Here is an 18,608-nt window from a genome sequence, read left to right as displayed (position 1 = left end):
AGGGGGTGAAATCAGGAGGGTCTCCGGGGTTCACTCACCAGCCTAGTCTAGTTGGTGAGCTCTAGGCCAATGAGAGACCTTGTCTCAGATGAATGGCATCTGGAGAACAATAGTAAAGATTGGACTCCAGCTTCCACATGTAACTGCATGCAAGTGCATGTGTACACACATATACACACACACACGCACATGCAAAAGCATGTTCATGTTCAGAAATGTGCACATACACACACACTCTCCCTCATGAATTAGGACATGGGAAGGTGTTTTGTTAGTTATCTTCCTGTTACTATGACAAAACATCTGAGTTAGACAAGTTTAAAAAGAAAAGGGTTCCTCTGGCTGATGGCTTCAGTCAGTGGCCACTTTGTTTCTTCGATATGGGTGGATGGTAAGGCTGAGAGAATCATGGCGGAAGAGTTATGATGGAGTAAAGCTGTTCACGTCATGACACCTAGTAGAGAAAGTGCAGCAAGGCGTGAAGAGTGATATAAAAGAAGTCAGTTCCGGCCACTAAGATGACTCAGTGGTTCTACATTGCTGGCTGCCAAGTCTGAGACCTGAGCCACGTGGTCGAAGAGAAAAACTGACTCCTGGAAGCTATCCTCTGACCTCTGCACACACATGTTGGCATGAATGAAGGAGCGCACACACACACACACACACACACACACACACACACACACACAGAGAGAGAGAGAGAGAGAGAGAGAGAGAGAGAGAGAGAGAGAGAGAGAGAGAGATGTAAAAAAAATTTGTTTAAAAAGATCTGTTGTCATAAAGGCTGTAAACGTCTTTCTACCAGAGATTTCTTATAGAGTTGAGGACCACCTATCCAGGGGTAGGTTTGTCCTTCTTGCAGCAACCACTGGTCAAAATAATCTCTCACAGATATGGCCATGGGCCAAGGTGATGTTGGAGACCCTTCAGCGGAGACTCCTTCATGAGACCTTAGGCTGGGTCAAGTTGGTAATTGAAGCCAACTAGAGTGTGACCAATTACAACAGGTCTTACTGAGTTTAAATATCCAGAGTCAGGAGGTCTGGGAGGGATTGAGATTTTGTGTTGATGGTAATGTCCCCAGGTGATGTTCATGTGGTAGGTCCAGGGACCACACACACAGAGACCATCTGAACTAGTATGCCATGTGCTATGTGCCAGCCACTGAGGCTGGGACAAGGGAAACCATGGATATTCCTGGCCTCAGATTGCTTTCTTGACACATTATTCAAATGCCCAACTGTCACCTCATCTCTAATACAAGAATAACTACACTTACTTCACAGGGCCGCTGTGACAATTAAGTGACACTGACTCACAGACTTTTGTTATAGTGGAAGGACTCATCTTCAGACCTTTGCAAGTCCCCAAGCCTGAAAATACCATTAAAACATGTCATTTTATTCATAAAATTTAGATATGCATAAGTGAAACAAATCTAAGTGATCCCTTGTAGCTCCTAATGATTCTTTAAATATGGGGTTGAAGCAAGTAAAATACGTTCTTGCTGGAACATTCATTGAACAATTTCAAAATTGCTTTCCCCTTGGAGCCTTACAGGGTATTTAGTCCTAGGCAATGATTAGATTTCATTATTTTTATCCTTGGTTGTATCTAACACTTCCTTTCACATTCCATTTATCTCTGTTGCTCATATCTATGGTTGGCTTGGAAGTGTGGTTTTCTTCTGCCCTATGAAGACACAAAATACTTCATACAAGTGCACTATGGAACAGTTGGCATTGAGCAGAGAAAGCAATAAGTCAACATCAAGACAGGTGCTGGCTCTCGGGGCAGGTGGCCCAGTGAGTGAAGTGCTTGCTAAAAGCACAGCATGAGGATCTGAGTTCAAATCCATGATGCACCCATGGAAAGCTGAAAAGTGTCACACACATCTGGAATCCTAGTGCGCCTATAGGAGGTAGAGACAGGAGAACCTCTTGAAGCCCATGGCAGGCTTGCCTGACCTACACAGCAGTGAGCAACAAGACAACCTGCCTCTAACAAGGTAGGAGGAGGAGTCTGACACGTGAGGTTGTCCTCTGAAATTCACACAGGTATATGTGTACCTGTGGTAATATCCACAAACACATGCATGAACACACACGCACACACATGATAGAGAATAGACCGCCTTTAGGCAGTGAACAATGCCATTAGCTCTCACATCTGTCAATATACCCATCGCTTGCACTTGTGCCATCCAATAGCAGAAATTATCTCCTTGGATATCCCTTCAAGTTTCTCCAGGGGAAGGCTTTACCATGCCCAAAGGACTCATATGGTCCTTGATGTGGCCACGCCCATGTCAAACAATACACATTCCTTCTGCAATTCATTAGCTCCCTACAGAAAGTCTTTGGTCAAAAACATGATGCTGTAAGTCTTATGGTTCACTATGCACAAACTTGGTTTCGTGTGCAAAGGTTAGTAAAATACTTCATAAAGCTACACTCAGGCTACAAATGTAAGGTCTCTTTTCTTTTTACTTTTGTGCTTGCATGTGTGTGTGTGTGTGTGTGTGGTGTGTGTATGTGTGTGTGTGTGTGTTCATGTGTGTGCAATGTGACTATTTGAAGATCATGTATACATATATAGCCCAATGGTCAGTCTTGGGTACCATTCCTCAGGAGTGCCATCCATCTTGTTTTTGCAAGAAAAGGTGGACTGGGGCTAGCTGGTCTGGCTAGCTTCACAGACCAGCAAACACCACATATTTGTCTATCTCTGCCTCCCTAGTGGTGGGATTACAAGCATACACCGCCATGCCTTGCTTTCATGTGGCTTCATACTGTACATTGGTTTTTCCCATAATTGAAACTGACAAGATTCACCAGGGCCATTCCCTGAGTCTATAGAAGCAGTAAATAACTAGTTGAGAAAGGAGATGTGTTGACTGAGCTTCCTAGATGAGACTGTCTCACCCATAAAGGGTACAGAAGCTCCAGGTTGCAGCTTGTGTGAGTTGTAACCAGTGCTGGGGCCGGCTGTGAGTCATTCCTCTGACTGTAAACAACATGTCACCCATATATTGGCTTGTAGCCTCATTAAGGTTCTGGATCACCAAATTGGACTTTGCCATAACTGTGACCTTGGTCTACCCTGGGTCCCCTATCTGGAATGAGTGTACCTGTGTGTGTTGTGTCTTCCTAGAAAGAGTCACACAATAGTCCTGGGGGTCCATTTCAGGCCTTCAGGCTTCTCCAACAAGCACTTTACCATCTGAGCTAGTCCACTAGTCCATCCCAGAAAGACTGAAACATCTTAAGCAAACATTGTGTGCACTGTTCTTTTTTTTTGTTGTTGTTGTTGTTTGGTTTTTCGAGGAAGGGTTTCTCTGTGTTCTCTTGGCTGTCGTAGACTCACTTTGTAGACCAGGCTGGCCTCGAACTCATAGTGATCCACCTGCCTCTGCCTCCTGAGTGCTGGGATTAAAGCGTGCCCAACCATGCCTGGCTCTTTTTTTTTTTTTTAATGAGTTGAATGGTTTGGCTTTGGATTTGTTGCACAGTTTCAAATACACTCAACATGCATTAGATCTCAGATTGCAGGAATAGCCGTACACAGGGCGCTGTGATATGTCCCCACAACCTCGGAACTCAGGATGTTGGAGCAGGAGGGTCATGAGTTTGAATCCAACCAAGAGAACACAGAGCCCTGCCACACCTACAGGCGCCAAAGCCAATAGATCAGAAGAGATTTTTTTAAAAATCATCTTCAAACTAAGCAGCCAATTCCATAATTATCAGTATTGCGTTCATGTACTGTGGGAGTCTACATGATTTCCCTGTGGTAGAATGCAGAGATATCAAAACGATAAACAAGATCTGCCAATTCATTGAAGCACAAAATTTAAATCTGTGCTTGCTAACAATATTTCAATTTCTTGGGGGAGAATTTAACACGGAGAGACTGAATAATTATATTTCCATCTTTGCTCTGGGAGAATTCTGTTTATTTATTGCTTTGGTGAAGAGTGCTAAAAAAAAACCTGGACCTCTCCACTGTGATATTTACCTTTGTCAAATAAATTTATTGCTTAACATCCTACTGATTTGATCTTATAAACAAACTCATCAACTATTCGCTCTTAGTCTTAGAGTAAAAGAAATTTAGCAGCTGACTTAGACTTTGTGAATAGTAAATTATTTTAAAGATTTATTTGTATTATTTGTATTTATTTTTTGTGTTGGAGGTGGGGGAGCAGCAGTGGGCAAGGATGTAATGCCCACAGAAGCCAGAACAGGGCATTATCAACTCAAGTTAGAGTTGTGGGCAGCTGGAAGTCCTCTGATGTGGATTCAACACTGGTCCTCTGGAAAGAGCAGCAAGAGCCCTTGAACCTCCTCACCAGACCCCTTAACACAGTCCATTCTTGAAAAGAGGAAACAAGTATGAAAAGTACTAATAATTAATGATCACTTGTATGTTGGTTTATATTTCACAAAACATCTTCACATCTCTGACATGCTTCGATTGCCCCCCAGTCAGGAGATGAAGTTTACTCTGTGAAATGTGATTTGAATATAATGTTCCCCCCCCACCCCCCATTGGCTCATGTCTTGGCAGCTTGCTCTCCAGCTGATGGTGATTCTAAAAAGTTCAGAAGAGAGGACCTAGTATGAAGAAGTGGGTTACTGAAGAACCACGGTGTTGGGGTACCTGGTCCACATCCTGCCCTATTTTCTGCTTCTCCTTTCTTATGGGGTGAGCTTCTCTCATTCACCCCATTTTTCTGACACAATATTTTGTCCAAACATACAAGGCCAAGAAACCACAGAGTAGCCCCCTCTGGTGTGAGTGAAAATAAATATATTTCTTTCCCTTAAGTTGTTTATGTCAGGTAATTTGATTCTTAGCAATGCAAAACTAATAGGGTATTTTTTCCCATAAATTTGTTTTTAATCATGTTGAGGGTATGCAACTCCTGGGAGCTTATCCCCTTTAATGTAAAAACCTGTTAACTCAAACTTAACCTAAAGGAGATTTCTTTTCACACTCTCAGCATTAGAGGAAAATAAATGAGACTAAAATGAGTCCACATAAAAAAATGCCGAACATTTTATCTTTTGGCTGAATCACCCACCACATCATTCATTTCTCAAATATGTCCTGAGCATCTGTGACATCATGGTAGTCTCTTCCATCAACAACTAAAATCTTGAGTCTGCACTGGGTGGCTGCTAAGGAAATGGCCTTTGGGTCTAGTAAAATTGACCATGAGCACCTTATCGTTCAGTGCCCTTGTGTCTTTGAACACATTAAGTTTGTTCTTATAGCTATGTTTTCTTTTAAAACATGGGTGATAATAGTAATAATTTATATGGGTGTGTTGGGCAAGAATTAAATGAAATTATAAATACTGGATGTGTATTGTGTTGGGGTAACATTTTTGTACACTGTGTGACGTTGTCTTTGTATTATTCAAATGTTGATTTCTGTGCAAGCAGAGAGCTGAATACTGTCAGGACTTTGGTATTTTTATATTTTTTTGTGGAAAATGTTATTGTTTGTCTATATATTTGTTTATTATAATTTGTTCACATCATATCTCAATTGTTATCTCCTCTCTCTTATCTTCCTGTTTCCACCCTTCCTCCTTCTTCTGCCCTATTCCCCTCCCCTAGACCTCTGATGGGGGGCCCTCCTCCCCCACCATCTGACCTCAGCCTATCAGGTCTCACCAGGATAACCTGCATCCGATTCCTCTGTGTGCCTGCAAGGCTACCCCACCAAGGGGCAGCGATCAATTCGTGAGCACTGGAGTTCATGTCAGAGGCAGTTCCCGCTCCCCCCCCCAACTGCAAAGTGGAGAATGAGCTGTCTATTGGATGCATCTTAACAGGGGGTCTAGGGTCTTTGTATTGTACTTGGTTGGGTCATCGGTTTGTACAGACCCCCCTGAGTCCAGATCTGAAGGGCTTAATGGTCTCCTTGTGGAGTTCCTGCTCCCTCCTGGACCTTCCATCCCCCCAACTCTTAGAGCTTTGCCCAGAGTCCAGCTTCAAGTCCCAGCATCTGTCCTGATGCCCTGCTGGGTGGAGTCTCTCAGAGGACATCTATGTTGGGCTAATATCTACTTATACGTGAGTATATACCATGTGTGTCTTTCTGGGCCTGGGTTACCTCAGGATGATCTTTTCTAGTTCCATCCATTTGCCTGCAAATTTCAAGATTTTTTTTTAAACAGCTGAACAGTATTCCACTGTGTAAATGTATTACAGTTTTAGTTTAGTTTTGTTTTTATCCATTCTTCAGTTGAAGGACATCTAGGTTGTTTCCAGATTCTGGCTATTATTAAGGCTCATCACCTGCCTCAGTGTTTTATAAACATACACCTCCCTAACCCTCTGGTTGAATAAAGATCTGATGGCCAATAGATAGGCAGGAGTGAATAGGCAGAACTTTTAGGCTGAGAGAGGGTCGTTGGGAGAAGAGTCAGATGGTAGATTTTACCAGAGTCACACAGGAAGGAACAGGTCCTGGAATTGAGGGAGAGAGAAGTAATGGGCCACATGGCCAGGATTAGTTTGGTTAGAATAGCTGAGACTCTGCCCAGCTACAGTGTCTAAGCTTTTATAAATAAGAATACATCTCCATGTTTTCATTTTAAGAACTGGTAGGTCCAAGAAAGTCCTTCTATAGTCTTGGGTACTTTTCTTTTTTTGCTACAACAATATAACTAGCAAAAGTGACTTAAGGAGTAAAGGTTTTTTTTGTTTGTTTGTTTGTTTTTTGTTTTTTGGTTTTTTTGCTCACAGTTTGAAGAAGTACAGTCCATCAGGGTAGGTAAGACATGTCGGCAGGAGTGTGAGGCAATTGATCATTGCATTCACAGGAAGCAGGAAAAAAGAATACTGCTGCTCAGCTGTCTGTCTCTCTCTGTCTCTCTGTCTCTCTGTCTCTCTCTGTCTCTCTGTCTCTCTCTGTCTCTCTGTCTCTCTCTGTCTCTCTGTCTCTGTCTCTCTGTCTCCCCCCCCCCCCCGTCTCTGAACATATATGTGCATTTAAGTGCACATAGATGCATGTGTATGTTTAGAAGCCAGAGGTCCTTTCTTGATTGCTCTCCATCTTATGGGTGGGGGCAGGGTCTCATACTGAATCGGGAACTTACCACGTTTGCTAAACTGGCTAGCCAGTGAATCTTGGGGTCCACCTGTCTCTGTCTCCCCAGTGAGGAGATTACAAGCACATGCCACTGTATATGGCTTCTTAGATAGATTCCAATACTTGAACTTACATTGAGTGGCAAATACTTTATCAATCAAGCTATTGTCCCATCCCCTCATCTTTCATATTTATTTAAAACTGTCATAGCCCTCTTTATGAGTGCAGAGTCAATTTCAGGGAAACTCCTGAAGTACTGATATGGTAAAGGCTAAAGGTGATTAGATTGAATAAGAGGGAAATGAGAATATGACAATATTAAGTTGGTCTGAAAACTGATCCAGTTTTAAGAGCTGTAAGCAACTGGTAAATTATAAAAAAAAAAAAAAAAAGATTTTTTTTCATTTTCATTCCTAAAAGAAATCCATATTGGGTTGTCCTCATAAACTGCAATTATTTTTAAATAGCACTAATGAATAATTTAAAGACCCACTGGGTTAGGCAATTAGTTTTAAGTGTGAATTAATCGCTTTCTCTATAATATTCCACATTCGGTTTTTTTTTTTGTCATAATATGGACAGATATTTCATCTTCCCTAAAAAATATTTTATGCTTTCTAAATGTCCTGATAGGTGTGTGTAGACGCTGCTGTAGTCTTTGTAAAACGTGATGGTGTCATCTTCCCTGTGTTTGGGGAATTAAGAAAACCATGGGGTTTTCTCCCCTCCCCCTCTATGTTAGCGGGACGGGTATATGGTACAGTTCAGATATGAAATATCTATGAAGATTTAGCTGTAGTAGAATCACTTCACAAAGTAGCAATGTCCCGAGGCAGAGCCTTAGGGAACCTATTGGACCCTAAGATCTTTAGCTTTTTGAGGAGTCAATCCACTAGTGGAATCCTAGGTTCTCTGCTTTGTCCTCCTTTCTTCTTTTTCTAAATTTCTTTCCCACCCACCCACCCCCCCCACCGCCGCTCCTTTCTTCTCTTCATCCCCAGCAAAGCCCTGGGGCTTTCTAGCCTTTGGACTCCAGTTCACCATCAGTCACCCCCAACTCTCAGGACATTGAATCAGATCCGGCTACATCAACAGTAACTCACGATATCCAGCTTTCAGATGAACTGTTGTGGGACTTTGTAGTTTTGCTTTTTTTTTTTTATTACCACTTGACCCAGTTCTCCAAAATAAATCTCTTGTAAATATCCTACTGAAGTCACTTTTTGAGACCCCTAGCATACAATGTATTCATTCTTTTGCTCCTCGCTGTGGCGGCCAAGTATTTGACAGAAGCAGCTTTAATGAGAGAAAGGTTTATTTTATCATGGCTGGGAGGGTTCTGCCCATCACAGCAGGAAAGGGAAGGCTGCAAGAAAGGGAAGGAGGCTATGGCAAGAAGTCCTTGATGGGGGAACCTGAAAAGCAGCTGGTCTGAAGGAGAGAGCTCTGAGGCGGAATCAAGGGCACAACCGCCCCCTACTCCATGATCCACCCAGACCTGACAGCTACGCCTTCCACTCTAAAGGTTGGGATCAAGTGTTTAAATACAAGGGTCTGGGTGGGCCGTGTTTCATACTTAAAACATGGCAGATATCTTAGAGGCAAGCTTCCCTTCACTTACCTGGTGGTCTAGGTACCTGCATCAGCTCTCTGCTCTTGCCTTTAATAAGACTTAAGACTTCTTTGAATACATACATATATACATATAATACGATATGTATATAAGATGGCTTAGCAGTTATGAGCCCCTCCTGCTCTTGCTACCTCACCTGAAGTAGCTTCTCTGATGTGTGCTGTCCTACTTAGCTTCACATAAAGTCTAGAGTCTTCTGAAAGTATCTGAACAGGAATTGCCCAGAGCAGATTGGCCTGTGACAATGTCTGTGAAGGAATATCTTAATCGATGAGATGGTTGATGTAGAAGGACCTATCCTCCCACTGTGGGCTGCATCATCCCCTACACAGGTAGGTCTGAACGATGTACAAAATCTATCTAGACATGAGCTAGTAAGCCAGTAAGTAGGCGTCCCTTTTGTTTCTACCTCCTGTTCCTGCCCTGATTTCCTCAGGTGAAGGGTTTGACTGGGAAGTTTGACCCAAATAAAAGATTTTTCCTTCCGAGTTGCTCTTTGGTCACGGTGTTTTATTACAGCAACAGGGACATTAAGTAGAATAGCTATTTACAAGCTACTTAGCATTTTATATCTATTTTTGTTTTATTGATTCTGACTCTCTTGCTACCATCTTAAATAACCAATAGCATTTTTTCCCCCTTTGAATGGCTCTTCAAACATTGTGTGCAGAATTATGGGAGTTGAAATTTCTGTGTTCTGATCTTGATTCTGACCCAGAGTTGCTTTGTAGTTGGGGCAAAAGGAAGTGGTTGTCTTTTAATCAATCACAAGGAACAACCTTACTATTTTTGCTTCCAGGGACATAATGACATGATGTTCCTCTATCCCAAGTTGAACTTTTCCTTTGCACATTAAGAAAAAGTATGCAAACTTGGAAATAAGCCAACAAATCTCGGAGCGTAGACTGTCAGTGTCATGTAGAGGCCCAGATCCATTCAATACGTGGAATGTGCTTTGTAATTGTTCATTCGAAATTCCTATTGTGCTGTATTAGTTGCTTTTTTTATTACCGCAAAGAAAATGCATGACTGAAACAACTTAAGGAAGGAAGGTTTTATTTGTTGTTGATGCTGTGAGAAGGGAGCTAGAACACCACGGTGGGGGGGGGGGGGGTCACAGTAGTGGGAACTGATAAAGCTGGCCACACTGCATCTTTAGTCAGAAGGCGGAGTGGACAGGAGGTAGGGTCAGGACACAAAACCTCAAGGCCCTCTGCTATCAACCTCCTAAAGCAGTGGTTCTCAGCCCCGGGGGTCACAACCCCTTTGTTGGTCAGCTGACCCTCTTGCAGCGGCTGTGTATCAGATGTTTGTATTAAGATTTGTAACAGTGGCGAAATTACAGTTATGAAGTATTAACACAACACTTTTATGGTTGGGGGTCAGCACCACTTGGAGAACTGTACTGTAGAGTGGCAGCATTAGGAAGGTTAAAAACCACTGTCCTAAAGTTCCCACACTCTTCCAGGACAGCGCCACCAGCTGGGGGCCAAGTATTTAAACACATGAACTTGCGGGGGACACTTCAAAGTCTCACCACAACAATTATGAAGATGCAGGTTTTTCCCAATAGGGATGCAAATAACTTCTGTCTGATAAAAACAGATAACCACAAAATGATGGTTTGATTCCCTCAAAAACTAAGGTTTTGTTGTTGTTGGTGTTTTTGTTTTGTTTTGTTTTGTTTTCAAGACAGGGTTTCTCTGTGTAGCCTTGGCTGTCCAGTCTCGTTTTGTAGACCAGGCTGGCCTCCAAATCAAAGAGATCTGCCTGCTTCTGCCTCCCAGAGTGCTGGGATTACAGGCGTGACTCACTGAGTCCAGCGGTTAAGTTTTTTTTTTTTAATCTAGCTAAAAAAAAAAAAGTCTCATCCTAATTTTCTTTGAAAACTGATCTTTAAATACCCAGCTCTTCAGATATTCTTTGAACAAATCTTAACATGTCATTAATGAATAAATTAAATAAGATCTTTGACACATGTTCATTTTATATGTACACGAGAGCCAAGGCGCTATCTTTTTGCAAATGAGGATTTCTGTAGGCTTCTTTACAGCAATGCCCAAGTGGGTGAACCTGACAGATTCAGTTAAACTACATCACTTGAAAAATGCATCTGGGGCTGGGGAGGTGGCTTACTTGGTAACATGTTTTCTGTGCAAGCATGAGGGCCTGAGTTCTGTCCCCAGAGCTGGCATTAAAAACCCGCTTGCAGTTGTGTACACTCATAATTCTAGCCTAGGGGAGGGAGAGAAAGGTAAATCCCTGAGGCTCCGTGGCAGCCAGCATAGACTACTTGTTGAGCTCTAGGTTCAGTGAGAGATTCTTCCTCTGAAAACAAAGCAAGTGGCTCTAGGGTAGTCTTCTGCGAGTGTATGAGAGAGATCCATGCTCAGCTGGGTGAGATGGAGGTTTCATTTTGTTAGTCTATTTAATTGTTTATATGTTTGAAATTTGTAAGCAATAATCAAGTAAGAGCTTGCTGGAAGAAGAAACCTTTGGGAGTTGAACAAGAAAAACTTCCAGTTTGCTTACAGGATTGTTGTGATTATAATGGGAATAAACCCAGGACCTCAGATATGCTGGGAAAGTGCTCTACCACTGAGACACGCCCCCAGCCCCTCACTGGGGGATTCTAGGCAGGGGCTCTACCACTGAGCCATACCCCAGGCCGTCACTGGGGGATTCTAGGCAGGTGCTCTACCACTGAGCCACACCCCAGCCCCTCACTGGGGGATTCTAGGCAGGTGCTCCACCGCTGAGCCACACTCCAGCCCCTCACTGGGGGATTCTAGGCAGGTGCTCTACCACTGAGCCACACTCCAGCCCCTCACTGAGGGATTCTAGGCAGGTGCTCTACCACTGAGCCACACCCCCAGCCCCTCACTGGGGGATTCTAGGCATGTGCTCTACCTGAAGTACATCTCCAGCTCCTTACTGGGGGATTCTAGACAGGTCCTTTGCCAACGAGCTAGATTACTTAGAGGATCAAATTATAGACTCTGATTTTGTTTTATTTTATTTTGGGGGGCAGTGTGTCACTCTGTAACCCTGGTCACTTCAGAATTCAGTATGTAAGCCAGGTGTGCCATATTTCTGCCTCTGCCTCTTGAATTCTGGATTACATGTATGTATCACCATGACTAGGTATTTTGGTGTTTTTTAAATTTTTATTTATTAGAACCAGGTTTTCCATCTTAAGGCCAAGTTCACTCAAAATTCACTGTGTGATCTGGGCTGGAACCAAACTGGTAGCAATCCTCTTGCCTCAGTCCCTCAAGTTCTGTTTTTACAGATGTGAATCACCATACCCAACCAGCCAATTGATTTTGACAAAGATGTAAGGATGACAATATGCAATCTGCCCTCTTAAAATTTTACATTTATTTATTGTGTGGACACATGCACACACACACACACACACACAGTCACACACATACACATTAGTAGCGGTACACATACCAGCAAATGTGTGTGGAGGTCAGACATCTGTTGGTATCTGTTGTCTCCTTTTATTTTGTGGGGGGTGGTTCATGACAGGGTTTCTCTGTGTAGCCTTGGCTGTCCTGGACTTGCTTTGTAAACCAGGCTGGTCTCAAAGTCACAGCAGTTCCTCTGCTTCTGCCTCATGGAGTGCTGGGATTACAGACATGAGCCACCACACCCAGCTCAGATGTCTCCTTTTATCACATGAGTCTTGGGGTTCAAACTCAGGTCATCTGCAGTGTTAATGGAAAGCACCTTTATCCTCCAGGCCATGTTGTCAGCACTCAGAATCTTTTAAACAAATGCTGCAACAGTTGGATTACCATAAGCAGGAAAATGAGTCCTAACTTGTATCTTGTAACACATACAGAAATAGACCCCAGAAGCTAACTCTTAAGACCAAGCTAAAACTTCTGGGAGAAAAACAGGAAAAAAACCCTTTGTCATCCTGAGTGAGACATACTTTCAAAACCACGATCCTTAAAAGATTGAAAAAAAAAAAGATGAATTGTGCTTTCTCAGAAATGAAAACTTTTGCACTCAGAAGACGCTATTCAAAGAATGAAAAGACCAGATACTTCTGAAACTTCTGAATAGCTCAATTAGAAGGTAGCAACAAACAGAGGCCCAGGGAAGTGACATAGTTGATAAAATTTTTTGTCATGCAAATGTGAGGACACAAGTTCGATTCCCTAGAACCCATATCAAAAAGCACCAATTTATAACCCCAGTAATGCAGAGGTGGACACCGGTGTTTCCCTGGGGTTCTCTGTCCACCCATACCAGCCCAATAGGTGATCTCTAGGGCAGCGAGAGACCTTGTATCAGACAATAGACAAGCAGACACTGTACAGATGGCTAACTGGCTAAGACCTCTACTTGTTCTTCCAGAGAAACCAGATTCAGTTCCCAACACCCACACGACAGCGCACAACTGTCTGTAACCCTAGGTCCAAGGGATCTGACATCCTCATACAGACATGCATGCAGGCAAAACACCAATGTGCATAAAAATAAAAATACATTATTTACAAAAAAAAAAAAACCCTGACAAGTAAACACACTTAAGTCAGAGAGTAATTAAAGAGCAACACCCAAGGCTTTCCCCTCACCTCTAGATGCCTGTATACATACATACATACATGCACTTTGACCCACACACACTCATGTACCTTCACAGATGTGAACACACAAATACACACAGTGATTTAAAAAAAAATCCTAAAAACATTTTTTAAAAAGAAGTGGGTAAATAGGCAATAATTATTGGAATGTTTGGTTTTGGTTGTCAATTTGGTTGTCGGGGTCTGGGATCAACTAAGAGATATGTTTCTGAACACATCTGTTAAGAGTGGTCCCTAGAAAGGTAACCGAGTGGCGGACATCTGCCCCCGTTCAAGAACAATGGTTCTCAACGTCCTTAACACTGCAACCCTTTAATACAGCTCCTCATGTTCTGGTGACCCCCAACCATACAATTACTTTTATTGCTTCATCATAACTGCAATTTTGTTACTGTTAAGAATCACAATTTAAATACTTTTGGAGACAGGGGTTGGCTAAAGGGATTTGGGCCCACAGGTTGAGAATGCCTGGTCGGGAGGGTTGTCTAGATATAAGAAAACTGAGGGAGTAGATGATGCTTTTTCCTGTTTGTCTTCACTCCCTGCAGGTGAGGACATCTACTCTGCTGCTGCCTCTGCTGCTGCCCTTCACTGACACTAGAAGCCAGCTTCGCCAGCCTTCCAATGTGTAGTGTGGCTCTCTAGGCGTCCTCCAGGCTGTCAGCACAAGACTGAAGTTCCTGAGGTACCCACTTTAGGGAATATATTGGGTTCTCAGCTTTTCAGCATGCAGACAGGCACTGTTGCACTGTTGGATTTCCTAGCCCCTATTGTATATAAGTCAATCTAATAAATCCCCTCTAACACACACACAAGTATCATACATATACACATGTATGTATAATGAACAAATATATATATTCCATCCGTTCTGTTTTTCTACAGAACTCTACTTAACGAAGTAATTCACGCTAATTAAAAAACAAGGAAATCTTGAAATTTGCAGGCAAATGGATGGAGCTAGAAATGATCATCCTGAGTGAGTTAACCCAGACCCAGAAAGATACACATGGTATATACTCACTAATAATTGGACACTAGCCCACCATGGATGTCCTCTGAGAGTCGTCACTCAGTGGGGGATTTGGACAGATGCTGGGACTTGCTATTGGGACTCCAGGTGAGAGAGGTATAGGAGAATGGGGAAATGTAGTGGGGTCCTGAAACCCTGCAGTAAGACCATCACAGCTGGTAGATCTGGACCCAGGACCATACACAAAACTGCTGTATCAACCAAGGACAATGCATGCAGTAAACCTAGACCCCCGTATTCAGATCTAGCCAATAGACATCACATTCTCCACAGCTGTGTGGAGAGTGGACAATGACATGAACTCTGATGCCCCTATTTGACCACTTCCCCCTGGTGGGGAGGCCTGGTGGCACTCAGAGGAAGAAGAATCAGGCTACCCAGATGAGCCCTGATAGGCTGTGATCCTATAGGTGGTGGGAAGGAGGTCTCCTTCTGTCGCAGGCTTAGGGGAGGGGAATGGAGTGAAGGAGGGAGGGAGGAAGGAAAGGGAAGATACAAGTGAGGGGACGGCAATCAAGATATAATCTGAATAAATTATTTAAATAGAAATAAAGTACATAAAGAAAACAGCAACAACAAAAAGCCATGGTACAGTGCTTGCCTAGAATCCCTCAGTGAGGGGCTGCAGGTGTTGCTCAAGGGTGGAGCACTTGCCTATAATCTCCCAGTGAGGTGCAAAAGGTGTGACTTGGCCAATTAGCACTTGCTACAATCTCCCAGTAAGAGGTTAGTGGCATACATGATTCAGTGGTAGAAGCCTCCGGTTAGGCACAGGGGCTAAAGATGGGTGGTAAAGCACTTTTGTAGCATCCACAATGGCTCTGGTTCCAATAGCCAGTACTGCCAAACAAAGGCTCTGTTCTTCCTGTTTACAAAGACACAGATGCTCTGAGTCCTTTGTCTTTTTCTTTTTGTCTCCCTGTGTCTCTGAATTAATTCTACATAGTTGTAAGATTTGCACGGGGAAAATATTTAGTCAAATCAAAAAGGACGTTCAGCCTGCTCTTATTCAAGTTCCTATGGCTGACACGCTATTAGTTTAAATATTTTAAAATCTGAACACTTCCTGGGGAGGCCCTGGAGACTGGCCCTTTCCTTCCCTATCTGCAATACACCCTTGTGCTTGGAGCAACCCGTGATCCAACCTTCATATAGAGTTCACGCTACTCCAATATGGAATTTCTTTCTCTATTCTGAGATTATTGATCACTGTAATAAATGAGCCACTGTCGTTCAACTTCATAATAAAATAGGTTTCTGCTTTGTTCTCATGCTTGCCTGGAGGTTCTACAGGCTGAAATTTGTCTTCAGTGGGAAAGGCAGCCTTACAGTTTCTTTGAAAGGATTGAACTAATGTATTTACCCCACTTGTTGCTGAGTTCGTGCCTGACCAGAGAGGCGAATCAGAGAATAGCATAAGGCTAGAATTATGTTATCTGTAGAAAAAAAATTACATAATCTGGCATAATAATTTCATCAAAAAAAAAAAAAAACCACAGTTGAAAAGACAGACCTTGTATGTTTTCTTTCATGTGTTGATATATATTTACATACATATAGGTAGATACTTATGTACATATGACATAGAAAGGGGACTATTTGGGATGAGGAAAGGGGCTAGTGGGTTAATAAAGAGAAGACTGGGGAGAGATGAAAGGGACTGTGATAGTTAATCCCCACCTAGAGGACACAGTTCTGGGCTTGTCTATGAGGGTGCTTCCAGAGAGCGTTAACTGAGCAGGGAAAGCCGACCCTGAATATGGGCAGCACCACATTCAGTTGAGGCTGTGGATTCGACTATATAATAAAAGAGAAAGTGAGGGTCTGGGGAGATGGCTCAGCAGTTAAGAGCATTGTCTATTCTTCCAGAGGTCCTGAGTTCAATTCCCAGCAACCACCTGGTGGCTCACAACCATCTATAATGTGATCTGATGCCCTCTTCTGGCCTGCTGGTGCACATGCAAGACACAGCACTCATATACATGAAATAAATAAATAAATCTTGAGAAGGAGGGTGGAGGAGAGAGGGAGAGAGGAAGAAAGGGACACAGGGACGGAGGGCTGGAGGGACAGCTAGAGGGAGAAAGTGAGCCGAGCACCAGCATTCATCTCTGCTGCCCAATTGCAGATTTAATGCAACTACCACATCGTCCTTGACATGACTTTACCTTCAAACTGTGCACCAGAATAAATCCTTCTTTTTCCTTAAGGTTCCTTTGTTGGGTGCACTGCCAAAGCAACAAGGAAAAGAGCTAATACAGCCTGCCCCCGCCGAGACCTGTTTTATCAAAAACCTATTCTCTTCATGTGTATATGCATGTGGTATACATGCATGTTCACCTGTTAGCGTCTGTCCATGTGGAAGCCAGAGGCTGATGTCAGATGTCTTTTGTGATTGTGTTCCACGTTCTTTCCTGGGAGAGGGTTGCCTGACTGGACCAGAAGCTCGCCAGTACTGCTTAATCCAGCTGGCCAGCTGGCCCGGGTATCCTTGGACCCTGACTCTCGAACACTAGGGTTATAGACAGCCAAAGTGCTTCCGACATTTTACATGGGAGACCCAAACATTGGCTCCCATGCTTGCATGGCAAGCGCTTTATCCAGTGGGGTCCAGCGCACAGCTCCTGAAAATTAAATTATTTAAACGAATTGACTTCTGTTGGATTCAAATAGAAAGCCGTTTGGCTTTAAGAGCTTACCTCGTGTGTTTGAGTAGACTGTTTCTGGAGCTACCTCAGACTCTTGCTGCTCTGTCAGTTAATTTCCCACAGGTTTGGTGCCTGCATTTCCCCCTAAATTGGCATCATATGTCTGTGCATTGGCCATGCTCATGGAGTGGCAGTTTGTAAAGGCTTTCAACACACAACACTCCATTCGTTATCCGGTGTGACCTATTCATTTTACAGAGAAGGTAACCAGGCACCAGAGAGGACAGCGAACTTGTCACAGGGACATCGAGGATGTCACAAAGAAGACTGCAGTGCTCAGAGCACCACATGCTAAGGACCTCTAGCCAGTTTTGTGTCTTGGAAGCTCCTTTCTTTGTCTAGGGACCAAAATATCCTTTGATGTAGCCACAATGCAGTCACAAGCTGCTCAAAAATATTCCCTATTCTGGCAACAAATAACTCACAGTGTCATTACCTGTCTGATGCCTTTTGAAGCAGTACTGCTCCCGAGAGTGCTCTGTCACCAGGATGACAGCCCCACATGTTGTACAGTTCCCAGAAGGTGACATTTGGCTTTTTTTTTTTTTTTTTTGGCTTTAAAAGAGGCCCAAGACAGATCATAGAAAGTGCCAGTACATCCCAGAAAGCAGAAAGCTTACTCTAGAGCATCTGGTGAATGAAGGGGTGGAAACATCTGATAATACTTATTCCCTCTGTCCGTCCACTGAAATCTGTCTCAGTTGTGGTTTAGATAAGAAGAACGTTCTATGGGGGCCAGGGGAAACAGCGCATTAGGCAGAGCGCTTGCCTTGCGTGTAAGCAGGAAGGTGTAACGTTGACACCCAGACCGGCGTCTGAAACGAGCCAAAACGCTAGGCGTAGCGGCATGTGCTCGGAATCCCAGTGCCTGAGAGGTTGGTTCCAGGTCAAACCGAGTGACCCTATCATTAAAAAGAAGCTAGGATATGGGGCAAGCACTCCCATGCCCGGCCCCAGCCTGAGTAATTCTTGACTTTACTTCCAGTACAGAAATTAGCCAGCCTTTCCTATAAAGCTCTGGATCACAAGGGTTTTCGTGTTCTCTAGGCTGTTCAAGCTGCTGTGGCTACCCACTCAATTTGGTCTTTCTAGCTTCAAAACCAATTTAGATCATATGTAAAGAGATAAGCACAGTCTTGCTCCAGCACAACGAAGCCTGGCATCAGGCCGGACTGGGCACTTAGGGTGTTGTATTAGTTACTTCTGAGTGGTTGTACCCAAAATGGATGGCAGAAGCAACTTCTGTGGGCTATACAGGGAGCTCCGTTGATCGTGTGCTTGCCTAGCAAGCCTGGGAGCTCTGGGTTCTATCCCTCGCACCATCTAAGACGAAGTGTACTCCTGCAGTTCTGCAATTCCTGCACCTGGGAAGCGGAAACAGGAAGATTCCTCGGGTTCTGGAAGATTCCTGGCCTGTCTGCTTAGCCTGCGTGGTAAATTTTAGGCTAATGAGAGACCCTGTCTAAAAGAGACAAGGTAAACTGTCCCCTGAGGAATGACCTCCCAAGGTTGTACACACA

At 43.5% G+C, this 18,608-nt stretch overlaps 1 long non-coding RNA gene across 1 annotated transcript in view; it reads left to right on the top strand.

Annotated features, from left to right (window-relative positions):
- LOC311586513 overlaps nt 1-4,249 on the top strand; it is a 140,044-nt gene extending 135,795 nt beyond the window's left edge. The window contains exon 3 of the long non-coding RNA XR_014775547.1: nt 4,196-4,249. This is a non-coding gene — a long non-coding RNA (uncharacterized lncRNA). The remainder of the gene's footprint in view (nt 1-4,195) is intronic.
- The last annotated feature ends 14,359 nt before the right edge of the window (nt 4,250-18,608 follow it).

Source organism: Acomys minous (assembly GCF_964271855.1).
Source record: "Acomys minous genome assembly, chromosome: 16".
NCBI classification, from domain to species: Eukaryota; Metazoa; Chordata; class Mammalia; order Rodentia; family Muridae; genus Acomys; species Acomys minous.
Note: the sequence above shows the minus strand (reverse complement) of the source record. Positions and strands in the feature narration are given on the sequence as shown.